This window comes from Pelophylax lessonae, assembly GCF_965119305.1.
Source record: "Pelophylax lessonae genome assembly, chromosome: 1".
NCBI lineage: Eukaryota > Metazoa > Chordata > Amphibia > Anura > Ranidae > Pelophylax > Pelophylax lessonae.
In genome coordinates this window covers 785,672,949-785,698,874 of record NC_138768.1, presented here as the reverse complement: position 1 = coordinate 785,698,874, position 25,926 = coordinate 785,672,949, and the positions used below count along the sequence as shown (strand labels likewise).

The following is a 25,926-nucleotide window of genomic DNA, read 5'->3' as shown; positions in this document are numbered from 1 at the left end:
CATCATTACTCTGTAGCAGTGTAGTGTTCTTTTACATGTTTTTCTCTTTTGAAGGATGCTTTATTGGATCTGTGAATACTGTCTCTTCATAATACTCATACTCTTTCGTTCATTGACGGACACAGCTCCTGATATTCTTAACCATTGGGTTATATTGCCCCTACAGGAAGAGAACACTAGGCAGAAAAAAGTCTGGCTATGCATATTGGCATCCCCAGGGGGTATACTTCCTTCTCTCTGCTATAGGTACTCAATTTCTTTTCTGCCTAGTCAGGAGTAAGAACCTAGTTCCTTGCTGGGATTTCTGGTCCTGGCAAATTGTTTTCTTTTAGATAGATTCTTTTTCTCCTGGTTTTTCCTGTGAGATCTAAAATACACTGCCGAACTGGGCAACAGGTTGGATAATCTAGATCCAGTGGACATCCCAGTATGAGAGAGAGATTGAGCAGACCTCAACTCCGCGCTAAGTCGGCTGTGACATAGCCCCACCGGACGGGAGCTGTTCTGCAAGTTAAATGCCTCTTGAGGTCGCAAATGACTGGGTCTCGGCCCGAGTCACAACGTTCCTCCTGGCCGACAGCCTCCCAATTTCGATGGTGAGGGGTTCTGTCTGGAGAGGTGCCCGCCTGGTTCCTGGTATGGTGAGTAGCTGTTCCCTTTATTCCCTGGAGGGTTTTGGGGTGGATGCGGGCCCCTCCATGGGACAGTTGGACCCCCGGGTTTCCCTCCTTCTCATTAGTCACTCCCCTCACCTGCCTCCCCCCATCCTACCCCCCTCCACTAATGCTGGGTCTGTGTGGGTGGTCTGGTACACCTCCCAGTGTGGGGGCAGGGTGCTATGCTGGCGATGGGGTGGGGGGGTTTGTACCTGCTGGGGGTTCCTGCCTATATCTGTCCTGAGGCCTAGGGATCCCTCCTAGGTCCCTAGGAGCCTTGTGGTGCTGTGCGGGGCCACCATTTTCTTGTAGCCTTTGTACTGCCATGCACGGCAGCCATGTTTGTGTAGTCCGGTGGCCATTTTGCAGTGGTTTGCCATAGAAAACAGTGGCAGCCATGACAGTGGAGCCCTACGGAGGCAATTTTGGCGGTGGGAGCCCCTCCTCATCCCCCTGGTGCTGACTCCTGGATCCTTTCCTTTCCTGATCCCTGTACGTGCAGTGCAGATTCTCCTGATGACTGCGGTGCCTGGTTTCTGGTGTGGTGGTGAGCCTGGTGGGGTCCTCTCCCTCTCTGCTGAGGGTTGATTTGGACTCTGTAACTGGCAACCAGGTGGGGCTGCTAGAGCGATGGGGGAGTTCCTTAGTAGTGTTTTACACTTTTTTGTGGGGTCCCCCTGGTGACTCATAGTCTTTTGGAGCACATCACCCCAGCTAATCCCCTCTCTAAGGCCACGGGGCCCTCCAGGTCCCAACCATCCATTGACACACTAATGGCGGTCCTGGAATCCTTTGTTTCCCGGGTGGAGTTGGCTTTTGGGCGACAGGCTGGCAAAAAAAGTGCCCCCCGCCTTCCCCTGTCTCATCTGTCCCCTCAGATCCTGAATCTGATTCAGCCACCGCGGACGTGGGTCACCCTGCATGGGTCTGCGACCACGCGCCCTGAATCCTCAAATAGTGAGGATGATTCCTCTACATCTGCAACCGCGTACGAAAAGGCACTGGGCGACGCACTGATTGTGTCTGTGAGTGAGACTTTATAGATGGAGGACGCAGCTTCTGCTGCGACGGAGGTGCAGGTCCCTTTTGGAACTTACAAGCCATGCAAAGGTGTAACCTTTCCCCTCCTATTTTGACAGACTTGTCACTACAGAGAGGGGACAACCAAAGCATTCCCTTGGGGTCCCTAGGAGCTTTGGTAGGCGATACTCCTATAAGGAATCCCTTCTTAAGAAGTGGACTGTTCCCCTGGTGGTGGACCCTCCGGGTTCCAGAATTTCCAGAATAAACAAGGCAACCATGATTCGGGTTGAAGGACCCAGCTGACGGGAAGGCAGATGCTGTGGCCAACAATGTGTACACTCTGGCTGGTTTGGCACTGAGGCCGATATTCACTATTGTCCTGGAGCAGGTTAAGCTTTTACGCCGTGACCTGGAGGGAGAACAGCTCCCCCCTGGCTTTGCTGAGCTGGTGGACCAACTGGTCCAGGGGCTGCAGTTTATCTGTGTTCCCTTTTTTGGATGCCGCTCCCCTAGTGGCTCAGCTCTTCGTTTCAACAGTAGTCTTTCGGCTTGTCTTTTGGCTCAAAAGCTTTTCTGCGGACCAGATTTCCAAAATGGCCTTGACTGATCTTCCTATTTAAGAAGATCCCCTGTTTGGCGCTACCCTGGATGACATCATTAAAGGTCTCACAGGGGGGAAGAGTACCCTTCTTCCACAGGCTACTAAGGGCTAGGTCGACTGACAAGGGATCGAAGCCCATCAGGGCCTCCTTTGGAGAATCCAAGCGAACTTGGTCTGGCAAGTCAAGAGTGGCTTCTCCCGACCTGAGGACAAGGCCCCTTCAGCTTGGAGGTGCGCCCTCACCTGTATCTGGGGTGAGGGGACCTCTTCACTGGTTCCCAGACCCGTGGACTTCCCCGGTACAAGACAAGTGGGTCCACAAAGTCATATGGTCAGGCTACAAGATCGAGTGTCGTTCTTACCTTCCAGAAAGGTTCTTTCCTTCCGACGTGCGACAGTCTCCGGTCGGCTTACAGGCTCTCTTTGGGTCGATGCAAGACCTTTTACTTCAAGGGGTGATTGTCTCAGTTCCGATTTTGGAACGTTTTCAGGGGTTTTGCTCAAACCTGCTTACAGTCCCCAGAAAGGAAGGCAAGGTGCGTCCAGTCCTCGACCTCAAGGTGCTGAACTGCTTGTGCAGGTTCAGAAGTTCAGAATGGAGTTTGTTTGCATGGCGGTGGCTTCCCTGCATCAGGAGGATTTTCTTGCCTCCATCGACATCAAGGACACTTACCTTCACATTCCAATATGTGTCGGTCACCAGCACTTCCTTCACTTTGTCATTGGAGAGGATCATTATCAGTTTGTGACATTACCCTTTGGTTTCGCCTCCGCTCCTAGGGTCTTCATGAAAGTGTTGGCCCCGGTGCTAGCATTGTTACGTCAGCAGGGGATCGTGGTCCTGGGCTACTTGGATGACCTTCTTCTGCGAGTAGTCTCCTATTGCGCTGGTGGAAAACCTGGAGATCCCATACGGACCCTGCAAATGTTCGGCTGGATTCTGAATTTTCAGAAGTCTGCCTTGGGTCCTTCCACGACACTAGACTATCTGGGTCTGACTCTGGACTCAGCCTTAGCCAGAGTATTCCTTCCTCTGGACAAACTCCAGAAACTGCAGGCTGCTATTCGCCTCCTGCTGTCCAGCAGATGGTCATTCCTCCGGATTTTAATGCCAGTGTTGGGCCTGATGGTGTCTACCTTCGAGGCTGTCCAGTTTGCATGGTTCTGTATGAGGTCCATGCAAGGGAGATTCTGATCAGATGGGACAAGACTCCGCAGTCTCTGGACAACCATATCTAGCTGAGCCGGGGTGCAAAAGGGTCCTTGATCTGGTGGCTTCGTTCTTCAGCACTCTGGCAGGGCAAATCCTTCCTCCCCTTGTATTGGACTATGGTCACCACGGATGCCAACCTGTTGGGGTGGAAAGGCGTTCCCGACAGAAATTCTGCTCAGGGGATCTAAATCCTGGAAGAGCCCAGACTACCAATTAATATCCTGGAGCTCTGAGGATGTCCAGGATGTCCAGTGTGCATTCAATCATATAATGCTACAGCTGTGGCTCGTGTCAATCACCAGGGGGCCACAAGAAGTGTCCTGGTGGCTCTGGAGACAGCCGGTATTCTAAGGTGGGCAGAACGTTCATTCCAGCCCTTCCCACTGTACACATTCCCGGAGTAGAAAACTGGCAGGCGGATTACCTCAGTCGGCAGGCTTTGGACCAGAGGGAATGGTCTCTTCATCTGGAGGTGTTTCATCAGTTGTGTCTCCGGTGGGGCCCCCCCGAGGTGGATCTGTTGGCATCTCAGCTCAACAGAAAGATGCAGAGGTTCATGGCACGCTCATGGGATCCTTTGGCGGATGCAGGGTGGCCCCAAGAGGTCAGTATGGTCTGATTTTCGCCTTCCCTCCTCTCAAGCTTCTGCCAAGATTTATACGCAGGATCAAGGCAGAAGGGATTCCAGTCATCTTAGTTGCTCCCGGACTTTCCTTGCCGGGCTTGGTACGCCGATCTGGTGCTGCTATTCGCTGACGTTCCTTGGAAGCTTCCTCTCAGGGAGGATCTGCTGTCCCAAGGGCCAATATTTCACCCTGCTTTACAGTCGCTGGCTTTGACAGCTTGGCTGTTGAAAGCCAGGTACTGAAGGATAGGGGTTGTTCTGAATTGGCGATTCCAACGCTGTTAAAAGCTAGGAAATCTATTTCTAGGAAGATCTACCATCTACCAAGTGGAAGGTGTACATTGTTTGGTGTGAGTCCCTTGGGGTTCATCAAAGCTCCTTCTCAGTGGCTCGGATCTTGACCTTCCTTCACGTGGGGTTGAACAGAAATTGGTCTTGAGTGCCATCAAAGAACAGTTGTGGGCTTTGGCAGTCTGCTTTCAGTGACCCTTGGCCACACACTCCCTGGTGCGTACATTTCTTCAGGGTGTTTGCCATTTGGTTCCTCCAGTACAGTCTCCGTTGCCACATTTGAACCCCAATTTGGTGCTTTCAGTCCTCCAGAAGTTTACCTTTGAGAGTCTTTGGGAGATTCCCTTGTTTATGCTGTCTCAGTAGGTGGGAATGAAGACATTGTCTTGACTGGCGGTGTTATCCTGTGTTCACCTTACTTGGTGGTTCACAGAGATAAGGTGGTTCTTTGCCCCTGTCTCTCATTCCTTCCAAAGGTTGTCTCTGATTTTCATTTGAATGAAGACATTGTGTTGCCTTCTGTGTCCCAGGCCAAAACATCCTAAGGAAATTGCCTTGTATGCCTTGGATGTGGTTTGGGCATTTAGGGTGTACTTGGCAGCTATAGAGTCTTTGAGGAAGTCAGACTCACTCTTTGTGCTCACGATGGGCCTTCGGAAAGGATTGTCCGCTTCCTGTGTGAACATTCCCAGATGGATCAGACAGATGGTGATTCAGGCCTTTTCCATCAGGGGTCAGGTTCCTCCTTTCCCTATCAAGGCACACTCTACTTGGGCGCTCAGTGCCTCCTGGGCCTTCTGTCATCAGGTATCAGTGACGCAGGTTTGCAAGGCAGGCCCCTGGTCATCGGTGCACACTTTCACAAAGTTCTTTAAAATTGATGTGTTGGCATCTGTTGATTTCTCTTTTGGCCGCAAGGTTTGTCAGGCTGCTGTTTAGAGGACTTGGTCTTCTTTGAGGGTGTATTGTTTTTTTAGGTGGGCTCCAGTTGTTTTGGTTTAGCCCCTGTTGCCTGGTTGGCTACTGTGTTTAGCCTTGGGAATTTTTTGCTGTTCCCACCCCTCATGTTTAACACTGCTTTGGGACATCCCAATGGTTAAGAATATCAGGAGCTGTATCCGCCAATGAACGAAAGAGAAAATGGGATTTTTGACTTACCGTAAAATCCATTTCTCTGATGTTCATTGACGGACACAGCACCCACACCTCTGTGGAGTTGTATTTTCTCTGACACTGCTTGTAACAAAACCTATACCTAGGTACCTAGTACCTATAGCAGAAAGAGGGAGTATACCCCCTGGGACTGCCCATAGGCGTAGCCAGACTTTTTTTTCTGTCTAGTGCTTTACTCCTGTAGGGGGCAGTATAACCCAATGGTTAAGAATATCAGGAGCTGTGTCCGTCAATGAACATCAGAGAAATGGATTTTAAAGTAAGTGAAAAATCCTATTTTTCTATCAAATTTCCATGAATCAAAATATCTCAAATTCCCCTTGATATATGTTTGAGGATTACTGAGATCTATAAATACTATCTCTTTAAAATACTTTTTTCAAATGTAATAAATCCTGGCTATCAAACTATTGAGGCAATCCCTGAAACCTCATCTTTTTAGAGAAAACTATCCTGCTTCTAACTAATAAACCAAATTCTTACTTTCTCCATCAGTTCATCCCCCACAGTTATTAACTTTTGTATCACTTGACCTCCCTTTTAAGGCAGCTATACATGGATCAAAATTCAATCTATTTCGATCCATGTATGAGGGACAGTGGTTGTACAGACGTTGATCTACCAACCAGCCTGTTCAGTTTTTCTGATTAGTGCCGTCGGCTATAGCTGGCAGCACTAATCATTGTACTCTGACAGTAGGGAAGTCGCTGCGCTGTCAGAATACAATAACTCAGTGGAAGTGATTCCCCCATTAACATTAAGTGTGTGGATGGGGAAATCGGGTCATTTTTTTTGTACATCCCACTGGTTGAATGAAAAAAATGTAATCATGTATGACCCGCCTTAGATTGTAAGCTTTAACAAGCAAGGCCCTCTGATTCCTCTTGAATTGTAACAGTACTGTTTGCCTTTATATTGTAAAGTGCTGCACAAACTGTTGGCGCTATATAAGTCCTGTAAAATAATAATAATAATAATGTCCTCTCTCAAGTTCTCTTATATATCTATCAGATCTCTTAATAAATGTTTTCTAAATAAAGGCATTGGTTAACAAATTCAGATCCATATAAAGCACCCCCAAATTAAAACGCCATCAAAGTCCAAATTATCCCCCAAAACCCAACATGTTTCCCTGCCTGCCTTAGTGGCGTCTTCAGGGACAACATATAAATAAAAATAACTCTTCTGGGAAGGCTGTCCACAAGGTTTAGGAGTGTGTATATGGGATTGTTTGACTATTCTTCCGGAACTGCATATGTGAGGCCAGGCACTGATGTTGGATGAGAAGGCCTGGCTCGCAGTCTGCTCTCTAATTCATCCCAAATGTGTTCTATTGGGTTCAGGTCAGGACTCTGTGCAGGCTAGTCAATTTCCTTCACCCCAAACTCGTTCATCCATGTCTTTATGGATCTTGCTTTGTGGACTGATCCAACTTATTTGGTGGAGGGGGGATTATGGTGCGGGGTTGTTTTTCAGGGGTTGGGCTTTGGCCCTTTAGTTCCAGTGAAGGGAACTCTTAAGGCATCAGCATACCAAGACATTTTGGACAATTTCATGCTCCAATTTGTGGAAACAATTTGAGGATGGCCCCTTCCTGTTCCAACATGACTGTGCACCAGTGCACCATAAAGACATGGATGAGCAAGTTTTAGGTGGAGGAACTTGACTGGCCTACACAGAGTCCTGACCACAACCTGATAGGATGCGTTGGAGCCAGGCCTTTGCGTCCAACATCAGTGCCTAACCTCACAAATTCGTTTCTGGAAGAATGGTCAAACATTCCCATAGACACACTCCTAAACCATGTGGACAGCCTTCCAAGAAGAGTTTAAACTGTTATAGCTGCAAAGGGGGGGCCAGCTCAATATTGAACCCTACGGACTAAGATTGGGATGCTATTAAAGTTCATGTAAAAGCAGGCGTCCCAATAATTTTGGTAATATAGTGTAGATTTGCTTTGGCACCAATTGGTTCCATCATTTATCTACATCGTTGCATTATCAACCTCAACGTTATTTATGTCCTACGTTATTATGTCACACCCCCTCCCCAACTGTACATACTTACCTTTCCTACACTCCCCTGCACTCCAACAACTGGACCTGAAGAGGAACATCCCTGTAAAAGCTCTGAGTTGCTCCAGTTGGAGTTTACACAAAACTGAGGGCTCTACCTGCCCCCATATGACCGCACCGGGCCAGTCACCAGCCCTGTTATATGCATGGAAGGGGACCAAGTCAATGCCTCTCCATACCTAGCCAAACTTCAAGATGAGTAGGTCTCATGCACAGTAAGCATTAAAAACATAGCTGTTAGAGGTCTTTGACATTTTCTTTCTGCCTCTAAATGCCCCCCTATGTTAGCTTTTGTGCCCTTGCACAAAAAGACCTTTCCAGACATTTCACTTGCATATTCAGGAGAGGAGCATTTGGGCCCGATGCGTGTAAGCATGCCTAAACCATAGCTGCGTGTAGAACTTGTTCAATAATTTTAAAGGCCAAAATAAATGCATATTCCAGCTAGGAAAAAGCTGTTTAAATGCCCAGTGTCCATGAGACCTAAGCCTAATAGTGGTAGGCTAGAAATAATTGAAATACAACGTGTAAATCAAAATATGATTTAAATCAGCAGAGTGAGAGTGCAGCAAAGGGAAGTGTATGCTATTGTGGAGGGGGCAATAAAACTATTGCATTGTCCTCCTGTTGCGTTTTGAACAATTTAAAGCAGTTTATTTAGCATATTTTTTCCAAGACATTTGGACTAACAATTATGATTTCGGGAGGAAATTGCAATCCTTGTGGAAGTCGAATCCAGAACCTTGGCAAGGCAAAGCAAGAATGCTAGTATATATTTCCCAGTGCTCAGGTAGAAACAACCACTTCATTTCCAGTCCCCCAGCTGCTGGTAATTCTTGTCCCCCTGGACAGATACCATGAAACTATAAGCAATCCATCTCTTCCAAAAAGTCATACACACACAAAAAAACACATGTGCTTTGTGCAAAACGTTTAATGCAAATCCCCGAAGTCAATAAAAGTCCAACATCTAAATCTTCTCTTATGTGATCCATTTTTTTCTTCCTCCCTTATAAAAATATTAAACTCTCATCAGATGATTTGACCCAAAGTGGTTGACATATACTTTGAAGAGAACAAGAACTATGAACCAGATTATACAGGAATCTTATGTGAATAAAATGTACAAAAGCATTAAAAAAAAGATTACATGTGACTTGACACTATTATGATAAGTATGTTTCATTGCATAAAAGATCTGCTTAGCAGATGTAGCTATTGTACAGAAACCACGTATAAAGGAAACAAGGAGAAAAAAAGGTGACCCATAGTAGATATATAATAACATGTTATATGGTTGGGCTGGTGTAAATGTGATATAACCATTAATGTAAATTTTAATTCATGTGGAAAGGACCCTCTTCAAAGGGAGAAATTATAATATTATTATTAAATAAAATTAAAAAATTATTAAAATATTATTTTAATATTATTATTAAAAGGGATTTATATGGCGTCAACAGTTTACACAGCCCTTTACATTGTAAAGGGAGACCGTACAGTTGCAATACAATTTAAGAGGGGCTTAGTTCTTACTCATGAAGAATTTATCCAAGACAATGCCATTTTTAATGTCAGGCCTTTAAATAAAATTAAAAAATAATCACAAATTTTTTAAAGCATTTTGGGGCCTTTTTTTTATTAAGAACACTGACCTATGGACAATACAGTTTAAGCCAATGTTCTGACTTGACAAACCTGATGTTATGCTTAGTTGGGAATCAACTTTAGGTAAAACTGTTTGGTCCTAAAACTGGATAAGATAACAATGTTCCTTTTTTGAGGTGGCCAAACATACCTGTTATAATACTTGAACCAATCTCTGTGTCCCCGAGGAGCACCTTGGATTTCAGGCTTAGGCTGTATACGACACCTCTACTTCTACCCAGGTTGGTGCTAACCCCTACCCTGTCCTGTTGCCAAACACACCCCCCTCTTCCCGCTGTTCAGCAATCAGTGCCAGAGCCTCAACCGGCCATTGATGTTCTGTCATTGGCCTCTTGAATAATGGTACTGGGGTTGATCACAGGCTTAGTGTTGGATTAAGCCGTATTCATAGTCTTTTCATGAAGCAGAGCTGGAGCCACACATGGCTGTGAAAGAGTAGAACTAAAGGCAGAGCTTTTTTTTCCATTTTGGATAGAGTAAGGAAGGGATATAACCCCTGTTAGGTTTTTCTATCTGTGTCCTATTGGGGAGATTTTCCTTCACTTCCTGTTCTATAGCCAAAACAGAAAGCATGAGGAACTGTCTCCAAAATGAGGAAATTCCTGGTGGTCACCAGACCTAGTGTCCTCATTGGAAGTTTTTCCCTCTCTTCCTGTTCTCTGGTGACAACCCAGAATTTGGGATTTTCTTTCTCTTTCATACTCATTGATAACAGTAAGCAGGACAAATAGAGAGGGCGAATTTCCCTAAAAGAGGCACAGACAGCAACAAAAACCTAAGTGTGTCCTGATTCCTTTCCCCTCTATCTGAAATAAAAAAAAAAAAAAGTTTGCCTTTAGTTCTACTTGAAGCTTGTAGTTCATATTTGCTGATGTAGGTTACTTTATTCTCAAGGAGAAGAGTCAGAGTCACAGATTTAGCGAGTAAAGCGAAATAAAGGCAAACATAAATATTTCAAAAAGTTCACTAAATATAATTATATAACTCTTATACAATTCTGACTATCAAGGCTAATTATTCAGAGTCTTGCATGGCCAGGCATGTTTAGTATAAGAACAGACTCACTCTTCACATAGACTGAGATGTTCCATTTACACCTTAAAAGTACATCTGGCCTCCAGAATACCATAATGTATTATAGCACTTGTCAGAAAATCAGTGTTCAGGAAAACAGATCCAGCTGTGTATGGGCATTCTATCACGTAGACATTATTCATGTTCTACACCTTAACATTTTTAATAGGCCTGAGCCTGCAGTATATCAGTTTGTCTGATTTGTGTGTTCAAAAAATTAAATGCTGCAGGTCTAAATAAATCACATTACACCCAGGAGAGCCTATACAGCATGCCTCAGCTGCAGAAAATGCTGGGGTGCGACAATTGGAGAAAAAAACTGGGGCCGTTACTCATAGTAACCAATAAGGTTCGAATATAACAAGTGTCCAGTTGGTTGATGTGTAGATCCAGAATTCATATATATGGGCACCTCTGTATTTGCTATGACCTATGAGTTCAAGTTCAGTTGGGACCAATTTTGTTCAATTTATTCATAAATAGCATTAAGAACGGGATCATTAGCTCAATCTCAGTTTTTGAGATGACACAAAATTAACCACTTAAGCCCCGGAAGATTTTACCCCCTTCCTGACCAGGGGGTATTTTGCGATTCGGCACTGCTTGACTTTAACGGACAATTGCGCGGTCATGCGACGCTGTACCTAAACGAATTTGATGTCCTTTTTTTCCCCACAAACAGAGCTTTCTTTTGGTGGTATTTGATCACCTGTGCGATTTTTTGATCATGCGCTATAAACAAAAAAAGAGCATAAATTTTGCAAAAATAACAATATTTTTCACATTTTTTTATATGAAATTCCCCCCCAAAAAAAATGTAAAAATCTAAATTTTTTAACATTTTCGGCCAACTTGTTTTATGCTACACGTTTGGTAAAAAAAATCGCAAAAAGCGTATTTTGATTGGTTTGCGCAAAAGTTATCGCGTTTACTAACAAAGGGAAAGATTTTTGTCATTTTTGTTGTTTTTTTTTTTTACGCGTAATGGCGGCGATCTGCGATTTTTTTTTTGCGGTACTGCGACATTGCAGCGGACAGATCGGACCCTTGACTGACATTTTTGACACTTTTGGGGTTACCAGTGACATTACTACAGTAATCAGTGCTATACATATGCACTGTTACTGCAAAATTACACTGGTAGTGAAGGGGTTAACTTTATTTGAGAGGGAGGGGCTGTGTGTGTCCCTAGGGGCGTGATTCTAACTGTGATTGGCTGTCTGTTGAGCTGTAGAAACAGTGATCAATGGTTCTACATAGTAGAACCGTGTGATCACAGTTTCTACACAGGGGAGAATGACAGGCCGCTTGTTTACACTAGCCGTCTGACTTTCTCCCTCTGCAGCGGCGATCGCAGAGTGATCGGCGGACATCGGGTCCGCCGGTCACACGCGCGGGGGGGTCCGTGACCACGCGGGAGCGCGCCTCCGGCGGCGCGCGCTCGCTCCCTAGACCCTCACAGGCTAGCGACGTAGACCTACGTCACTTTGCCTGTGAGGGGCTGACTGCCGACGTAGATAGTCGTTAGGCAGTCGGCAAGTGGTTAAGCAGAACAATAACTTCACATCATGATGCAGAAATCTTACAGAATGACCTGAACAAAATAACAGAGTGGGCAACTGCGTGGCAAATTAGGTTTAATGTGGAGAAGTGTAAGGTATTGCACTTGGGGACTAAAAACATAAGCGCAAAATACACGTTAGGGGGGGAACCTCTGGGGTAATCAAGAATGGAGAAAGATCTAGGAGTTTTAGTAGAAGATAGACTAAGCAATAGCATGCAATGTCAAGCTGCAGCTGCCAAAGCCGGCAGAATATTAGCATGCATAAGGAAGAGTATATATTCCAGAGATAAAACTATAATCCTGCCACTTTATAAAACCATGGTCCAGCCACATCTGGAGTACTCTGTCCAGTTCTGGTCGCCAATCCTCAGAAAGGATGTGCTGGAACTGGAAACAGTCCAAAGAAGGGCAACTAAACAAGTGGGGGATTGGAGGACCTAAATTATAAGAAGCGTTTACAAGCGCTTGATTTATTCTCCCTAGAGAAGAGGCGCCTGAGAGGGGACATGATAGCGAATTACGAATATCTCAACGGTGATCTCAGCATAGAAAAAAAAAACGAGATTCAGTCGCAAGGAATGTAAGAGGACACGAGGCCATACGATGCGACTAGAGGAGAAGCGATTACCCCCTCAGGCTACACAGGTTGAACTTGATGGACTGTTGTCTTTATTCAACCTCAACTACTATGTAACTATATGTAACCATCTGTGAGACCTTTAGCCTCAGGGGGGCCAACCGATCTCCGCTTTCAGCCATTGTGAGTGAATAGAGGAGATTTACATAAAGCTGAAAAGTGCATAATCTGGTGCAACGCTGCATAGAAACCAATTGGCATCCAGGTTCAATTGTCAAAACGTAACTGAACAAGTTGGAGTTAGAAGCTAATTGGTTACCATTTAAAGATGCACCAGATTCTGAAGGCTTGAGTTTTAAGTAACCCCCCCCAAAAGGACTTTTATGTACACATCGCAGCGTTTGTGTTTATGTCTATGTGAGTTGAAATGCGCTAGGGACCACTTTTTATGCAAGATCTTTCTGGGTGCTTTCTGCCAGTAGTATTCGGTGTACAATTCCGTGTATATGAACCCGAAGTCCTGGTTCACACTTGTGCGGCTTTGAAGTTGCACAAAGCAGCACGACTTTGAAGCTGACTATTCATTGCGGCTTGCTGATACTCTGTGTAACTTCGTTTTACAGATGTCAATGCAAGTCACAATGAAGTCACACAAAAATAGCGCAGGAACCATTTTCAAAGGCGATTTAAGCGGTAGCATTGCCGTTAATTGGGTGCAAATTATCATGCGACCCTCAATTTGCATGACAAGTTGCACTGGTGTGAACCAGGGCTTAAGGTTTAGCCATAAAAATAAACCTATACATTACACATTTTGGAGGTGTTTAATAGAGGCTTATAGACAACAGCAGTGTTAACTAGTTGTTAAAAAAAAATGGTTAAGTAGTATACCATTATTAAAAGGTAATCCATGCCAGTCTATATCTGATATTCATGTGGTTACTTCTGTACGAGAACCAGGCTTTCAGCAACTTGTGAAGACAAACTGATCTCATATCAACCTTAAAGTGAACATGTGATTTTCCCATAACCACTTTAAGACCAGGCCTATTTTTGACACTTGGTGTTTACAAGCTAAAATCTTTTTTCTCTGTCGCTCATTGACAGACGTAGTCTTCTTGATTCACAAGAACTGGGTTATGTTGTCTCCGCAGGAGCAGGACTAGGCAGAAAGAAAAAACGTTCTGGCTCCACCTTAGGGGCAGTCCCTGAGGGTATATCCTCCCTCTCTCTGCTACAAGGCATCAGTTTTTTTCTGTCTAGTCAGGAGTAAGGACCTAAGTTCCTTGCTGGGATCTTCTGGGTCCTGGCAAGATTTTTTCTTTAGAAAAAATATTTTTTAGGCAGTTTTCTCCAGTGTTTTTTTCCTGTGAGATCTTCAAGCAAATACGCCGGACTGGGCGACACTAGTGGTCACCCCAGCCGGCCTACGAGCGCGCGCAGACCATTGCATTGCGCTTGGTCCGCCGCGACACATTCAAGTAAGTATGCGGGGCCGGGCGACGGGCTGGATGTTGAGATCCAGTGGTCACCCCGGTTTCTGCCTACGAGCGCGTGCAGACCAGAGCTCCGCGCTGGGTCGGCCGCGACAGAGTCCCATTGGAGGGACTGACCTTGCGAGTTAAAAGTCTCGCTTGGACGCCAGGAACCAGAGAGTCGAGGCGTCCGGAGTGGTCCACAACCCCCCACCCCGGTGGAGAGGGTATTGTGAAGAGAGGGTGCCTGTCGGTTTGGTATGGTGAGTAAACGTTCCCTTTTTTCCTCGTTATGAGGCAGTATGAATTATGGGCCCCTCCATACATGGTCAGTATATATCTGACACTAAAAGTCCCCCTTGTAAATACAGTATGTGTTTGGTGGGAAGTGGACTTGGTTTGAGAGCTAACACTCTACCCAGCAGACTGTAGTATTACAGCAGACATAGGAGGTATAATCCTACCTTAATTGTAGTGTACCTCCTGCAGATCGATAAACCGCCACTTAGCAGAGATGCAGGTGGATGTGCTGGGAAAAACGATTTCGGCGGTCCGCCGCCATTTTGCCGTAGACCAGGTGCATGTATGTCCTCAGGTCATGCCGGCCGCCATGTTTTTGGAGTCTATTGTCTCCTGTATGGGGGCGGCCATGTTTGATGAGCCCAGCTACCTCGTGGAGAGCTGGGAACGCCGGAAGGCGTACACGGGGCGGAGCCACGTCCTTCTACCCGGGAAAACGAACACAGCTCTTTCCAGTCTGTAAAAGACAGACGCTGACTGCAGTTGGTTGGAAACTTCTCTGCATCGGGTGGTGAGCCTTGGGGGTCCCTCTTTCTCTCTGTGGGGATCGAGAAGCAGGTACTCTGAGGGGCGCTATTGCGCTAGGGGGAGACACAAAAAAAAAAAAAAAAGAGGTATTTTTTTGATTTAAAAAAAAAAAAAAGTTTTTTGTTTTTTCTGGCAGAGGTGTCCTGAATTAACATGGACCCTGCCACTCATGTATCTCCACCGGATCCCCTCGAGGTGTCTGCAGGATCCTCCAGCACCCCACTGACGGTTGAATCATTGTCAGCTATTATGGAAACTTTTGTGTCCCGGGTGGAAGTGGCTTGTCAGGGACAGGGCGCAAGAAAGCGACCCCCGCCTAACCCCTTATTATCTGAAACTTCGGATTCAGAATCTGAGCCTATTTCTGCAGTTGCAGGTACTTCATCTGGGATTGGTGTCTCGGGTACTGTCTCTTCAGACAGTGAGGAGGATGTTTCGGCATCAGCCATAGCCCGAGAGGAAGCGTTGGTAAACGCACTCATTGTATCTGTTCAAGAAACCTTAAGATTACAGGGTATTCCGTCGGAAATAGCTGAAACTGAAATCCCTTTTGGGACTAAAAAACGCATGAAAGTGGCGAAGGTTTTTCCATTGCCCAAATGTTTTGGCAATCCAATCAAAGAAGAATGGAGTCTGCCAAAACGCACCTCTGCTATTTCTAAACGCATTAACAGGCGTTATCCGTTTGAGGAAACCCTCATTAAGAAATGGACAGAACCACCTGTGGTGGATTCACCAATTGCTAGATTGAATAAAGCCACGGTTATTCCTTTAGAAGACGCCCCGTCTTTTAAAGATCCAGTGGATCGCAAGATAGAAGCTATGTCTCGCACCATGTTTTCCTTAATTGGATCAGCTTTCAGACCAATAATTGCTATTGGTCTGGTTTCGCAGACTGTAACTGAATGGACCAAGTGGTTACGCCGGGACTTAGAAGAGGTCCCTCAGGCGGTATCAGATTTGTTGGAACAAATGATACAGGGGTTACAGTTTGTGTGTGATGCGGCGTTAGACGCCACTCCATTATTGGCTACACTAGCCAAGGCGTACACTGTGGCTAAAAGGTTGGTTAGCCGACCAAGGTTCCAAAAAAGCATTGGCTAATATCCCCTTTTTAGGAGAGCGTCTATTTGGAGCCAACTTAGATGAGATCATAAGGATCTCACGGGAGGAAAGAGCACCTTTTTACCGCAAAATGTTAAGGGTAAAGGAACTCGTCAAAGACGAGGGCCTTCTTTCTCTGCTCACAAAAAGTTTTTTCGTCCGCGGGTGAAAAAATTAAGTCCTCCAAAGCTCCTTCAGGAGGCTTCAGGGGACGTTGGTCGGGCAAAAGCCCGCCCCCTCCAGACCTGAAGATAAATCGTCCAAAGCCTGAAGGTGCGCCCCCACCCATAACTGGGGTGGGGGGATGTCTTCGCCGGTTCCCGGATCCATGGCTTTCCAGAATCCCGGACAAGTGGGTTTGCGAAGTCATAAGGTCAGGGTACAAGATCGAGTTTCGATCTCTCCCACCAGCGCGATTCTTCCCTTCCAATATCCGACTATCCCCGGATCATCTAGAAGATCTGCGGAGAGCAGTCACGGATTTACTACAACAAGGAGTGGTAGTCCACGTTCCTTGGACAGAACGTTTTCAGGGGTTTTATTCAAACCTATTTACAATACCCAGGAAAGAGGGCAAAGTGCGTCCAATTCTGGACTTAAGGGCACTCAATTCCTTTTCTCAACATAAGAAAATTCAAGATGGAATCCATTCGCACAGTAGCAGCCTTCCTGCATTCAGGGGATGTCCTAGCGTCCATAGACATCAAGGACGCCTATCTGCACATTCCCATTTTCGCAGGACATCAGCGATTTCTACGTTTTTCCGTAGAAGAGAACCACTATCAGTTTGTGGCGTTACCTTTTGGTCTTGCCACGGCTCCTCGGGTCTTCACGAAGGTGTTGGCCCCAATGTTGGCACTACTGCGCCAAAGAGGCAGATCGATTCTAGGTTACCTAGACGATCTCCTGCTTCATGCAGAGTCTCCTCAGACCCTGCTACAAAACCTAGAAATTACTATAATTTCTTTACAGGAATTCGGGTGGCTGGTGAACCAGCAAAAGTCATTGCTGGTTCCCACCCAGAGGCTCGAATATCTGGGTCTAATTCTAGACACGTTCAGGACAAGAGTTTTCCTTCCGGTAGGGAAACTCCGGAAGATTCAATCAGCAGTCCAGTTGTTACTATCCAACAGCTGGTCTTCCCTTCGGACTTGCATGAGGGTTCTGGGGTTGATGGTGGCTTCCTTCGAAGCAGTCCCATTTGCCCAGTCCCATACCCGAATTCTTCAGCAAGAGATTCTTCTCAGATGGAATCGGAATCCGGAATCTCTGGACTATCGGATCCGATTGAGCACACAGACCAGAGAGTCTCTGGTCTGGTGGCTTCAGTCTCCGATACTCAGCCAGGGAAAGTCATTTCTGCCAATATATTGGACGATAGTGACCACGGATGCCAGCCTATCCGGATGGGGAGGAATTCTCGGTCTGTTATCCGTTCAGGGACTTTGGTCCCCGGAAGAATCCAGGTTACCGATAAATGTGTTGGAACTGAGAGCGATCAGACTTTGTCTGATTCACTGGACCGAGCAGCTCCAGGGCAGCCCGGTTCGGATCCAGTCGGACAACGCCACGGCTGTGGCTTATGTCAATCACCAGGGGGGCACCAAGAGTGTCCGGGCGGCCAAGGAAGTGGCTTGCATTCTTTGCTGGGCGGAACGATTTGTTCCAGCTATCTCTGCAGTGTTCATTCCGGGGGTGGAAAATTGGCAGGCAGATTATCTCAGCCGTCAGACTCCGGATCAGGGGGAATGGTCCCTCCATCCAGAAGTTTTTCACCAGTTGTGCCTACGTTGGGGCACCCCGGATTTGGATCTGTTGGCATCACGATTCAACAGAAAAGTACAGAGATTTGTGGCTCGCTCCCGCGATCCTCTAGCAGAGACCGCAGACGCACTGGTCACCCCGTGGGGGCAATACCAGCTAATGTATGCCTTCCCTCCTCTTGGGTTACTGCCAGGACTTCTTCGCAGGATAGAGGAGGAAGGAATTCCAGTAATCCTGGTAGCTCCGGACTGGCCTCGTCGAGCTTGATACGCCGACTTGGTCAGACTGGTGGCGGACGTCCCGTGGAGACTTCCTCTCAGGGAGGATCTACTGTCTCAGGGACCGATCTTCCATCCTGCTTTACGATCGCTGGTTTTAAACGGCCTGGTTATTGAGACCCAGGTGCTGAAGGACAAGGGATTGTCTGCTTCAGTTATTCCTACTCTAGTTAAAACAAGGAAAGCGACTTCCAGAAAGATTATCATCGTACATGGAAGTCTTATATTGTGTGGTGTGAATCCCTTGGGTTCCATCTACATCTTTATTCGGTAGCCCGAATATTGGCTTTTCTGCAATAGGGAGTTGAGCAGAAGCTGGCCTTGAGTGTTATCAAGGGTCTGGTTTCAGCATTTGCTATCTTCTTTCAGAAGCCTTTGGCTACTCATTCCTTGGTGCGGAATTTCATCCAGGGGGTGCGACACCTGGCTCCGCCAGTGCACGCGCCGTTACCATCCTAGGATCTTAATTTGGTGCTGTCGGTTCTTCAGACACCTCCCTTTGAAAATATCAGGGAGATTCCCTTGCTTACTTTATCCCAGAAGGTGGCCTTCTTGGTGGCTATCACTTCTGCACGCAGGGTGTCAGAACTGGCTGCATTATCCTGTTGTTCCCCAGATCTGGTGGTTCATAGGGATAAGGTTGTTCTTCATCCGAATCCATCCTTCCTTCCTAAGGTGGTTTCAAAGTTTCATTGAATGAGGACAGTGTATTGTCCTTCCTATGTCCTTAGCCCAATCATCCTCGAGAATTTGCATGGCATTCCTTGGATGTAGTTTGGGCGATCAGGATATATTTGAATACTACGGATTCAATTTGTAAGACGGATTCACTGTTTGTGATCACGGATGGCCCTAAGAAGGGTTGCCTGTTCTGCTGCGACCATCTTTAGATGGATCAGACAGACGGTGGTATAGGCTTATTTTATCGAAGGGTCGGGATCCCCCGTTCCCTGTTAAGGCGCATTCTACTCGGGCGCTTAGAGTTTCCTGGACCTTCCGCCATCAGGCGTCAGTGGTTCAGGTTTTCAGGGCGACTGTTTTTTTTTTTTTTGAAAAAGATTTTTATTGAAGTCCAACTTAGGCACACAGTGCAACAGAAACATTACATAACCAGCATAGCACAACAGCCTCCAAGGGGTAAACATCCAGAAACAAAAAATGTTCCATAACACATATGGTATACAGTAAAAAAGGCAAAAACCCCTCAGACAGCCGCCGATCAGCTCGCACTAACCATGCGCCCAGTAGGACCCCAAGTTTTGCATTTTTAAAGAAAAACAACATCCCGGAACCCCCCACCCCTCAGCCCAGAACCAAGAACCAGGCCTCCCCACCCACACTCCCTTAGGAGGAGCAGGCGAGCTGGCCATCTGAACAAACCCCCCACAGGTGACAACCCAGAGAAACCCCCCATACCAATCCACCAGGTCCGTGGCAGAGCACACCAATCACTCAACAGTCACACATCAGGGGAATGATCTAAGCCTCAATCCGCCCCCCATATCGCTCCAGACCCATCCTAACCATTAACCTGCGGTTCCACTAAAGTAGCCTCCGAGTCCACCCATCGGTACCACACCTTCCTAAACTTCTTAGGTGACCCCCTAGCCTCATAAGTCATCCTGTACAGTACAATGTCGGCATTCACCACCCGTATCCACATCCCAAGAGTCAACTCCGCAGTATAGATCCAACTCCTGGCGATCAATTTCCTAACGCAGAAAAAAAGAATGCGGAGAAACAGCTTGGTGGCCATATCTAGACCCTCCACCTCCACGACCCCCAGTAAACACACCAGGGGAGAACAAATATTCGGGAGACCAAAGCTATCCGCAATAAATTTCGTAACCTGAGACCACAGTGGTCGCACCTTAGGGCAGTCCCAGACCATATGCAGAAAGGAGCCTCGATCTCCCGAACACTTGTGGCACAAATCAGTATCCCTCTTACGCATAGAGAACAGACGAACCGGAGTATAGTAGGTCTGGTGTAGATATCTCAGCTGTATCATCTTGTCGGTCGAAGAAATAACCGTGCCCAAATAATTCTCCAATACCTCCTCCCACTGCTCCTCGGTCAAGTCAGGAATAAAGGTCACCCACCTAGCCCTGGCCCTATCCACTGCCCCAGAACCCCCAGGACACAGCGCCCCGTAGTATCTGGAAATCCGTTTCATCGGCTCCGGATCCATTAACAGAGCTTCGAGCGAGGGGTTAGTCAAAACCACAACCCCCCCCCCAAACTGCACCCGCACCGCGTGCTGAAGTTGTAAGTACCTGAAGCGCCACGTCCCGGGGATCCCAAAGGTCTCCCTCAGCTGTGTGAAGGACACCAACCTACCCTGATAGAAGAGCTGATGTAGGTACTTCAGACCATATCTAGCCCAACTACCCCCATCTTGCATACGGACAAACTCCTTCAGCGCCGGATTAAACCACAAAGGGCTATTCGGCGAAGTCACCAAAGAATCGTCCCCGATCCGCGCGGCACAAAGCCGAAAGATTTTCCCCGGCAAACGCATCACCGACCCCAGGTCCCGCCCAGGAGCCCCCCCCCGATATAGGACATTAATCAGCGATTCAAAGGAGGAGGCCAGGGCCGCCTCCACCTCAACCGCTGCGTTAGGCACCTGCGGAAAATATCTCCAATGTAGGAAAACCAACTGCGAAGCAAAATAATAAGAACGCAGATCCGGCACCGCCAGTCCCCCTCTCGCCACCGGGCATTTGAGCACCGACAAGGCCACTCTAGAAGGTTTATTACCCCAAAGCAGAGTAGTAAGAATAGCATCTATCCTCCGGAACACCCCTCTAGGAACATAGACCGGGGCATTAGAGAGTACATACAAAAATTTGGGCAAAAATATCATTTTAAAAATGTTAACTCTGCCCAGCAGCGAGAGGGGGAGCGACCGCCACCGCTCCACTCTATCCCTAAAAGCATTCACTATCGGAACAAGATTATTCTCCAGAAACCTGGAGATCGGGAGCTGAAACACAATCCCCAAGTACTTAAACGAATCGGTCAAAGGGATGGGGCACCCAGCCGGAGCCACAACCCCTTCGTCCAAGGGAAACAAGGAAGATTTGGTCCAATTGATACAAAAGCCCGAGAACTCCCCGAACTCCTGAATCACTCGGATGGCATAATTCAAAGAAGGCCCCGGATCCTGCAAATACAAGAGCATGTCGTCCGCATATAGAGAAACGCGCTCTTCCATGTGACCCACCCGCAAGCCACGAAAGACCATACTCTCCCTCAACCTCATAGCCAAAGGTTCCATAGCCAGGGCGAACAGCAGGGGCGACAAAGGGCACCCCTGCCTGGTCCCCCTATGCATCCGGAAAGATTCAGAGATCTGCCCATTCACCCTAACCCTCACCGTAGGCTCTGTGTACAATAACCGCACCCACGACCGAAAGATAGGGCCAAAACCGTACGCCTCCAACACCCTAAAAAGATATTGCCATTCGACGGAGTCGAAGGCCTTTTGTGTATCCAGAGAAGCCACAACCCTCTCCCCAACCACGTCGTGTTTTGCCTGAAGGTTAACAAAAAGTCTCCGCACATTCATTTGCGCACACCGCCCCGGCATAAACCCCGTCTGATCCGCCTTAACCAATTTCAGGATAACCGTCTGTAACCTTAAAGCCAGGACCTTCGCCAAAATTTTGGTGTCTACATTAATCAGCGAGATTGGTCTGTACGCCCCACATTCCCGGAGATCCTTCCCGGGTTTCGGAATAAGGACCACCAGCGCTTCCCTCATAGAAGGGGGAAGAACCCCACCCTCCCTCGCAGAGTTATACAGAGACAGCAAACGGGGAGACAAGACATCCCGGAAGGTGTGATACCATTCCGACGGCAGACCGTCCAAGCCGGGGGATTTCCTGGGGGAGAAGGACGCAACTGCCTTCTCAATCTCCCCCACCGAAAACCCCCTATCCAAAAAGCCCCTGTCCTCCTCCGACAACTGCGGGAACTCAACACCCTGCAGATAATCATCCAGCTCCGACTGCTCCCTAATCGAGCAGGACTTGTACAAGTCCTCATAATAGTTGGCAAACTCCCGGAGGATACCAGCAGGATCCGTCACCTCCCGTCCCTGTTCCCCCAGAACACACCCCACATGCACCGGAACCCGATCCGAGCGGGCCAGGAAAGCCAACAATCGCCCATTTTTGTCCCCAAACTCAAATACCCTCCTCCTCTGGGCCAACATCGTCCTAGTCGTCTGGTCAGTCAGGAACAGTTGTAAGTCCCTAGTCGCCTGTCTCCACCTAAGCAACCCAGCTGGGTCTGGAGCATCCACATAGTGCTCTTCCGCCCCGGAAACTTCCAACTCCTTCTCCACCCTCGTAGAGGCCAGCTGACGTTTAAAACTTTTTAATTCAGTCATGTAAACCCCCCGCAAAGTAGCCTTAAACGCCTCCCATTGAAGCGGGACCTCCCCATACCCCCCATTCTCCCCCCAATAGGCAGCTATGGCTTTGGAACAGGCTATTTTTATGTATTCCTCCTGCAACCAACTGGCCTCCATCCTCCACTGACGAACCCCATCCCGAAAACCCACCCGAAGAGAGAGGGCCAGGGGGGAATGATCCGAGTGAACTCTAGGTAAATATTCCACCGAGTCCACCAGGCCCAACCCCGCCTCTTCAGCAAGTACCGTGTCCACCCGAGACAACGATTTATGCGTCTCCGAGTAGCACGAGTACTCTCTAGCCAACGGGTGCGCATATCTCCACACATCCCGAAAGCCATAAGTGGTCAACCACCCCGCAAGGGGGGCCGGAGAACCAGCCACAGCTCTCAGCCTGTCTAGTTCAGGATTCGAGACAGCATTGAAATCCCCCATAAAAAACACCAGACCCTCCGCCACCTCCATAGCTGCTTGAAATATCTCGTCAAGGAGAGCCAGGGAGAATGGAGGAGGCAGATACACATTCACAATAGTTAGCACCCTCAGGCAAACCTTAAAAACCAGAACGACATATCTCCCAAACACATCCGTTTTAACAGTGCGCACCGTTATGGGCAACGCTTTTGTAACTAAAATGGAGACCCCCCTAGCATAGGAAGAATAAGTAGAGTGATACCCCTGAGCAATATGTGCCCTTTTTAGGGAGAGGATCCTGGAGCCCTGCAAATGAGTCTCCTGCAACAGAATCAAATGAGGCTTATGCGTTTTCAAATAATCAAAAATCAACGAACGTTTGAACTTAGAGTTCAAGCCCCGGACATTCCAGGACACCAATTTCAGCCGCTCAGCCATCATCTGAATGTACCGCAAGCAGAAGGCTCCCGCCCCTGACCCCATCCAGGGCCCTACCGCCAAGCAAAAGCTCCAGGAACCTCACCCCCGAGCCCCAGAGAACCCCCCAACACAGCATCACAGTAATCATATGCCCCCCCACAAGTCCTGGCCACAGTAAAGCCTCCCTGGTCACCTGAAATGAAAAAAACAAAAACAAAACAAAAACCCGTCCCAACTCCCTTCCCACCCCCCCCCCCTGCACCCAGCCCCAACCCGCCAAGTGCCTCATCCCGTAACACCCAACAGTACAAACAGGCAGAGTCCCTCTCCTAAAAGAGGACCATACACCCCAACTCCAGTCCCAAAGACCTAGTAACCCAACATAGGCAGTCTCTCAGTCTCCGAAAAAAAAACAAAAAACACAGCCGGTCCCCTCCCCCCCTGCAAAAAAAACTACAGGGAGACCAGGGGCGGCAAAGGGAATGGCCAGGAAAAGGAAAAAAAAACCCTTCTCTTTTTCCCCGACCAAAAAATCCAACAATACAAACCCCCCCAAAAAAAAAGGGGAAGGGGAGCAGCAAAAATCGAACCAACCAAAAAGAGTCCGTCTGTCCGCCTGCAAAAAAAAACAGTTCCACATGTAGGTGCACAAACTCCAGTTGACAAGCTTCAGTCCCAATCAGCCTCCAGACCAAAAAAACAAAAAACTCCTTCAGGATCCCCTCGCATCCAGCCACTCAGTCGCCTCCATAGGGTTGTTGAAGAAATGGGTCTTGCCCCCATCCAGCACCCGCAGCTTAGCCGGGTACAGCACGCTGTACCCCAAGTTGAGCTCCCTAAGGCGCCTCTTCACCGGCTGATAGCTAGCACGCTGCTTCTGCGTAGTCGCCGAAAAGTCAGGATAAATGGAAATGCGGTAGCCATTATACTCCAACGGAGGGCCATTGCGTGCCACCCTCAGAATGTTCTCTCTGTCCCGGAAGTGTAGCAGCTTCGCAATCAAAGAGCGAGGGATAGCCCCCCTCGGGGGAGCCCTGGCAGGTATCCTATGGGCCCTCTCAATGGCAAACAGTCTGGTAAAAGTAGCGGAATCCATGTTCGCCTTTAACCATCCCTCCAAAAAGTCCTCCGGCTTCCCAGCTTCCGCACCCTCAGGAAAACCCACAAATCTGAGATTATTGCGGCGCATGCGATCCTCCATGTCAGCCAGCTTCAATGTATGATCAGATATATGTTGTTTAGAGACCTGCACCGTTGTCTCCATAGGTCTCAGTACAGCTTCCACATCAGTAATCCTCCTCTCTGCAGCATGAGTCCTGTCCCTCACCTTTGCCACATCTTGTTTGAGAAAGGAGAATTCAACCTTAAGGCTATCAATTTGTTCAGTAAGGGAGGACCTGCAGAACTGTATGGCCTCCATGATCTGGGACAAGGATGGTTCCCCGGGGGCCGAGGGGGGGGAACCCGGCAGCCCTGCACTCACCGACTCCACATGTCTGTCCAGCGATCGCCCCCTCTGCTTCCCTCCCTTCCTAGGAGGCATAGGAGCGGGTATAGGAGCCACTGGATCATCCCAGACATCCCTGCCAGGGTGCGCATCGTCCCGCGCCATCGGCGCCTCCCCCGCCCGATGGCCGGCGCCATCTTGAGCTCCCCATGCGAACCGAGCCAGCCTGTCCCCCGGGGCCGCTGGAGGCACCTTCCCGTACTTCACCATCACAGGAGTCACCCCGTCGATTCCAGGGAACCCTCCCGAGCAGCCAGCAGCAACTGAAGCCAAGTTTGTGCACAGGATAACAGCAGGATCACAGGCACACAGACGGAGCTCTCCCCCTGTACGTCCTCACATGCCGGCCGTTGGCTCCGCCCCCCCAGGGCGACTGTTTAGTCGTCGGTTCATACCTTTACAATATTGTATAAGGTTTATGTGATGGCATCGTCAGATGCCTCTTCTGGCCGCAAGGTTCCTGCAGGCCACTGTTTGAGGAGACTGTTGGTCTACCTCAAGGATTTGTGGGGTAGGTCTCATCTGTTTACTCGATGAGTCCTTTGATACTTCTGGTTGGCTCCGGTTGGGTCTTCTAGATTGGATTTTGATTTCGGTCAATCCCACCCCTCATTTGTGGCACTGCTTCTGGATGTCCCAGTTCTTGTGAATCAAGAAGACTACGTCTGTCAATGAGCGACAGAGAAAATCGAATTTTTGTAAGATCTTACCGTAAAATCCTTTTCTCTTAGCTCATTGACAGACGTAGTACCCGCCCCTCTATCATTGAGTTGGGTTGGGTTAAATTCTCTGTTGCTGCTTTGTGACAGAACTGATGTCTTGTAGCAGAGAGAGGGAGGATATACCCTCAGGGACTGCCCCTAAGGTGGAGCCAGAACGTTTTTTCTTTCTGCCTAGTCCTGCTCCTGCGGAGACAACATAACCCAGTTCTTGTGAATCAAGAAGACTACGTCTGTCAATGAGCTAAGAGAAAAGGATTTTACGGTAAGATCTTACAAAAATCCGATTTTTTTTACTAGAAAACTACTTAGTACCCCCAAACATTATATATATTTTTTTTTAGCAGAGACCCTAGAGAATAAAATGGAGATCATTGCAATATTTTTTATCACACCGTATTTGCGCAGCGTTCTTCCAAACGCAATTTTTTGGAAAAAATTCACTTTTTTTAAT

At 47.8% G+C, this 25,926-nt stretch overlaps 1 protein-coding gene across 1 annotated transcript in view; it reads left to right on the top strand.

Annotated features, from left to right (window-relative positions):
* Nucleotides 1-25,926, top strand: part of CC2D2A (coiled-coil and C2 domain containing 2A) — a 197,395-nt gene that overhangs the window by 95,019 nt on the left and 76,450 nt on the right. The window lies entirely within an intron of this gene.